This window comes from Fukomys damarensis, unplaced genomic scaffold (assembly GCF_012274545.1).
Source record: "Fukomys damarensis isolate Sample0158 unplaced genomic scaffold, DMR_v1.0_HiC HiC_scaffold_22, whole genome shotgun sequence".
In the NCBI taxonomy this organism is placed as follows: domain Eukaryota; kingdom Metazoa; phylum Chordata; class Mammalia; order Rodentia; family Bathyergidae; genus Fukomys; species Fukomys damarensis.
The window spans coordinates 25,476,372-25,483,180 of NW_022900934.1; positions in this window are offsets into that span (position 1 = coordinate 25,476,372).

Genomic DNA, 6,809 nt, shown 5'->3' on the forward strand with positions numbered 1-6,809 from the left:
CTCTGGGCCTCAGCTTTCTCGTTTGTAAAATGACACTGCCGGATGAGACTCTTTGGGGAGTCACAGGAAGGAGGACTGTCCTTACCTTGCAAAGCCTGGGAGTGCTGCAGCTGACTGACACCAGCCTCCAACCCTGAAATGAGGAAGCCCTTATATTCAGGAGCCTGATGAGTGGCTTGGATAATGAAGGGTTTAATAAGGGCCAGATAATTATCTAGAGGCCCGAAGAACAGGAGCCTGGTGTTCACGTGACACCTTAGTCTGTTCCAACGTAAATAGCATGGAGGACAAGGGTGTCTGGAGAGCCTGGTGGCTCCACTGGGGCAGGCTCTGGGGAGGGGACGTGGTTGCCTGAGCAGGCATCAGTGTTCACACCGTCCTCTCTCCCAGACCCAGCAGCTCCTCCAAGGCTGGGCTCACATCAGGCACACACACTCATTTGTGTAATAATCATCTACTGAGCACATGCGGGGTGCCAGGCCTGTGCAGGGTACTGGGGCAGCCTGAGGGACCTAAGGGACTTGGAGCTCTTGCCTTCAGAGGACTCCTGGAACCCACAGGGGTAGGTAGACACTGTGTAAGTTACCACCACGAAACTGCGTCCCTGGGGGAGCTGAGGCAGCCAGCAGATGGACAGAAACAGGAGAGCTGTGTTACCACGGGAGCTGCAGCAGGGGAGGGTGCCGGGGCTGGAGAGGCAGGCAGAGCCAGCTCCCACAACGGGAAAGTGTCTCCACATTGAGAGGTGTGGCTGGACCTTTCCAGGGTCAGGAGGGGTTGCTGGCCAGGCCAGGTATGCTGAGGACCTTCTGGGGGAGCTACAGGGTCATGGAAAGTGCCAGATAGGGGGGCTTTCTCTCTAGATCACCTCCTGAGGGGCCATAAAAGCAGAAATGATTCCAGGGTCACAGAGCAAACCAGCTGCAGAGCTGGGGCTCACTTGAGTCTCAGGGTACACAGCCCCAGCTCTCTTTTCCTGGAGCTCCTTGGGAATCAGGTCCAGGGCATCTCAAGGGCCTTTGTGCTTGGTGAGAATTCCGGGGGTGCCTGCCTGAGGTCACACTGCACTGATGAAGACAAGCGCAGCAGAGAGCAGTCCCCAGGCAGCCTTGGCCATCTGCATTCATATCCGCCAGAGCTGGAGAGCCATCCACAGAGCTCATCTTTTTATCCCTGCTGACCCACCCCACAGACAGAATGGGCCTCACCACCTCCTACTGCTGCAAACACACCCATGTGCTTCTGACCTCGGCCACCTGCCCTCCCCACTCTCTCTCAGGCCACTGTGGGTACTGGAGAAGGATAAGGGATGGGGACAGGAGGGACCCGAGTGGGGGAAGATAAGAGAAGCTCAGGGATCTGAGCCCCTATTCCAGTCACTGCCCTCATGGCTTTGTGACTCTGGCTGCCCCTTCCACTCCCTGGGCCTCCACTTTATCCTCTAATTCTGTGATGCAGGCGACGACAGCAGTAACAGACCTGCAAGGTCACTCGGTGGGCTCCTGCCTGCCTCTGACCTGCCTTCCCCTGTGGGGCCCAGCAGGTCCCTTACAGCACCCTCCTTACAGCTCCTATCTTCCATCCTTCCTCTCCCTCCCCACCCTCAAACACTGACATGGGCCAGTGCCAAAGCTCAGTGTCATCTTGTCCCCTTCCCCTTGGGCCCTTTGGGAGCCCAACAAAGGTGACCCCAAGCCTGGCAGCCCCCCTCTTTCCCCAGGATCAGGCTTTCACATCAGGCTTCAGCACAGGCGTGTGCGAGCAGCTGGCCCACAGTCGGCTTGTTAGGCACTTACTGTGTGCGGGGCTCTGGGAAGGGTCAGAGAAGTGACCAGGTGGTAAAGAAGCCAGACACCAATACTCACAGGATGCAGTTGAAGGGCACCCGCGTGTGCAGAGGGCCTAGGAGTCTGAGAGGCAGAGCATTGCCAGACCTCACTGCTGTGGCCAGAGGAGCACACATGAGAGCTGGTGTCAAGGGCAAAAGCTCTGGAGAGGAGAAAGCAAGGGTAAAGACCTCAGGGGGAAATGCGCAGGGCCAAGTTCAAGGTTAAGAGTGGCTCGTCAGGTGAACCAGTGAGATCTTTGCTGACGAGCCGCACCAGGGAGGATGTTGGCCTTCCCTGTCATGCTCCGGTGTCACTTGGCAATTAGCTGCCTCTCCACTGGGAATGTGCCCGTCGGTGTGCGTTCCGTGACAAGTGAGTGTGATGCAAACCTTTCACAGGAGAAGGGACTGGAGGAGTGACACACATGGATGTCACCCCTCACACGGCTCTTGAAGCTGGGTGGATTGGTGCTGTGGGTGTGAGAACATAAAGTGACCTCTTCCCAGCTGTGGGCCCAGAACTCCAACTTGCTGCCACCCGACAGCCTTAGCCTGGGCAGAGCCCTTCTGCTGTCCTCTGCAAACAGAAACCAGGAACACCTCCCAAGCGCACACGCATCCTACCCGCCCCATCTGAAAGCCACCCACCCATGCCAGTGCCCAGATCCTTTGTAAGTACCCATGTGACTTTCACAACAGCCACCTGCGGCCCACAGAGCCACAGCCCTCACCCCCGGCCCAGGCACCATCACCCTCCCCTCTGCTGTCTGCAGGTGTCTCTAAGGGTGTCAGGTGCCCATACTGACTGCTCACAACTCCAGGCCAGCCCAGCAGCCTTCTCTGCTCTCCAGAGTGCTGGGCCACACTCTCCATGGATGTTTGCCACATGCAGGACTGTCCTTACTTGGGTGCTTGCCCTCCGCCCTGCAATGCTGTACAGAGGACTTTCTGCTGTCTGCCAGTTCTGCTCTGACCAGAGTCACTAAGTCTTCAGGGTTCCAGCCTGGGTGAATTCCCACTCCAGATTGGGCTCAGACTGCTACACTAGCCTGTCCTCTCAGCAGCCAGTGTCCAGCAGTCACCTCACTGAAGGGCTGGATAAAGCCTTCTAGGGCTAGGGATGGCTCTGTGTAGGGAGGTCACAGGTTTCCTTTGGGCAGGAAATATGACTCAAGCATTTTTATTCTCTTCTTCAAAGAACATATATTATAGTACTAGGCCCATCATGGATATAATGGCAGTTTGGAAGGAAAAAAAAAAAACTGAATACAAGGTGTGACCAAAAACTACCATGAATGCATAAATTTTTAAAAAATTATTACAGTGAAAGGCACATTGCCATTAATCTCCTTCAAACTACTTCCCCTTGCCTTGAACACACTTATCTCTTCATTCTTGCTACTTTATGAAGTAATTCTGGACGTCTTTCTTCATGAATGTCTTCAGCTGGGCCGTTATGGCTGCCTTGATGTCACGAGTCAATTTAAAATGTTTACTTTTTATGGTCATTTTGAATTTGGGGAAGAGCCAGAAGTAACATGGCATCAGATCCAGTGAATAAAGTGGATGAGGACAAAGAGTGATGGCAAACCTTTTAGAGACCAAGTGCCCATACTGCAAACCCAAACCATTAACTGCCAATGCTGCAATTAAACCTGAATGCTCAGCCACTGGGGCACTGCCTAGGTGACTTGGCTCAGTGGAGTAATTTGGCTCCCATGCTGACAGAGAGGCTCTGTGTCCCTGCTGCAACATGTATGCTATAGGTTTGGCGCCACTGCACTACAATGTTTTCCTGAGTTTGTGTGAAAGGCTGGATGGCAGTTGGCAGCAGCATTAGTTCATATTCTTCAATCTTTATAAAGACACTCACAAAAGAGGACTTCCAGAAGATCTTCAGAAAGTGACAAGCACAATGGGCTGCTTGTATTCAGAGTGAAGGGGAGCATTTTGAGGGGAATTAGTGGCAATACATCTTTTAATGTAATAATTTTTAATTTGAATATTCATAGTATATTTTTATCACATCTGGTAAATGGGTGTGTGTATGGATGAGTGGATGGGTGGGTGGATGGTGGATGGATGGATAACAGCATTAGATAAAAAGTTGAATTAATAAGTGGATGGAGAGGATGGACGGATGATGATGAGTTGAAGGTATAGCTGGACAGATGGACAAATGGATGGAATACATAATTGTGGGGAGATGGATGGATGAGAAGATGGATGGATGAATGCGTGATAGATGAATGGAGGATTGCTTGAAGGAAGGGAGGAAGGGTATATGCATGGATAGAGGTACAGAAGGAAGGATGGATGGATAGATGGAAAAGTAAATTGTTAAGGCTGGTGAATGGATCGATGGGTGGAATAAAAGGATGAGTGGGTGGCTGGGAAATGGATGGATGGATAAGATGAGATGATAGAATGAACAGATATACAGACAGATAAATGATGATTGGAATGGGTGGATGGATAGATGAATGAATGAGATGAATGGATGGGTGGATGGAGGGGTGGGACGGATGGATTGATGGATGGGATCGATGAATGGATGAGTAGATGGATAAATGGATGTGATGACTGATGAATAGATGGACAGAAAAGATGGATGGACAGGTGGAAGGATGTATGGCTGGATGAATGAATGATGGATGGATAGACAGGTGGGTGAGAAGGATGGATGGGTGGGAGGGGAGATAGAAACATTAGGTGGATGGATGGACAGAACATATGAGATGAGTGGATAGATGATGGATGTAATGGATGCATAGATAGAATGGATCGTAGACAAATGGATGGATGGCTGGATGGGAGGACGGATGGACGGATGGACGGATGGATGGATAGATGGATGGATGGGAGGACGGATGGACAGACAGATGGACGGACGGATGGATGGACGGATGGATAATTTGCATGGATAGTTGGTGGATAGTTGTGATGGGTGGATGAATGGGATGAATGGATGGAATAATGAATGGATGAGTGGTTGGGTACGATAAATGGATGGATGGATGGATTGAAGAATGGGTAAGATCAGTTAATGAATGGATAGGTGAGATAAATAAATAGATGGGCAGGTGGATGAGATGAATAGCAGTATGAATGGCTGAATAAATGGGATGGATGAGGTAGTAAGAATGGATGGATGGGCATGTGGGTGTGATGAATGGATGGATAGATGGACGGGTCGGATGAGTGGTTGGATAGAAGAATACGATAAATTGATGGCTAGACTAGATGAATGGATGGATGGGATGGACAGATGGGATTAATGAATGAAGATAGGTGGATAGATGGATGGACGACAGCACCCAATGGAATACTGAATTGATAGTCAATGAGTGGTTGGATGGAAGGACAGATAGATGACAGGATGGGTGGGTGTGGATGTGGCTGGACAAACAGATGGAAGAATATGTCATAGATGGTTATGTGGTTTGAAGAAAGGAAGGGTGGATGGATGGATGGATGGATGGATAGACGGATAATGAATGAGTGGGCAGATGGTTGCATGAATAATTGGATCAGTCAGTTGGAAGATGAAAAGATTGCTGGACTGCTGGATGGTTGGATGGATTCTGCATATTGAGCTCGTACCATTTTCCTGTTATTTACTCTTCTTTATGGACTAGGGATGTGTCTTAGATATTTTGTCTCTCCTGTACACCAGACTGCATAGTTTAGGACTGAGCCTATATTAAACCTCAATAAAGGTAATATTAAAGAATTAATTATGCAGCCAAAGGAAGGAAATAAAAATCACACTTTCATGAGCATGATCATGGGAGTAAAATTTTTTGCAGTAATGGGGATTTAACTCAGGGCCTTTACACTGAGCTACATCCCCAGTTCTTTCTGTTTATTTTTATTTTTATTTTTCAAGACAGTTTCTCATTATGTCACTATGTTGCCCAGGTTGGGCTTGAACTTTCAATCTTCCTACCTCAGCCTCCTAGAGGGCTGAGCTACCACGCCTGGCTATGAAGCTGTACTTAATATTTAGCCCCCTCACTTTCTCAGCAACACTCCTACCTCCTCTCATCATCAACATTCTGGGCGGAGTCCAGTTCCCTCAGCCTGTCACACTGGAGACTTTAGGAACGGACCTGTGACACCTGTAGAGAAAGCAGCTAGTTCCATGCTGGACCAACTAGTTTGTTTACTGATGGTGGCAACTGGGTCACCTTCTACTCCCACAAGGAAACACATAAAGAAAGTGGACCCAGATATTTAGGCAGGAAGGAGGCCTACCCTTGGCTGAGAGATTAGCTTATCAGGGGAGAAAACCACAACTCCTGGCTTGCTTGTACTTCCATCCCTTGCCATTCCCTAAGCCACTCTGTTGCGAGGGACCCCCTAGGTTTGAGGGTTCGACATGTGCAGTGAGGCCAGAGAGCAGAGGCCCAGGCAGCAGAAGAAACAAACACGCTCATTACCGGAGAAAACCAGAGATGGAGATGCTGCCTGGATGGGCCATCACCAGAATGGGCCATCACACTTCCTCATCACCGGAAGTGTGTGACTTGGGGACCAAGTCCAAGTGGGGCTGCTGGTGAATGGAAGAAGAACTGGACATCTTATTTCTGGGTTCTGGGAAGGTCACAGTTTTGGGGACTGGCTGCCTTCCAGTCCTGGAACTAGGCACATTCCTCTCCTCGCTGGGCCTTAGTTTCTCCATCTACAGAAAGGAACTCCAGACCTTCCTGCCTGACTCACAAGGGCCTCACAAGATGGGAAACCCCACCAGGCAGAGGGTGCAGTACCTAGAGAATAGTATGGTGCCCATAACCATCAGCTCATCCTTGTTGCTCTTCAGGGTGATCTTTCAAAGATGAGCTCCCTGGCACAAAGGTGGTAGAGGCAATGGGTATGGATAATGAAGATGTGCACTCATCTTCCCCCTCTTCTGGGGACAAACAGGGCACCAGGGATGCACACAGAGAACTGGCCCCAAATACACAAAGAGTTTGCTGGG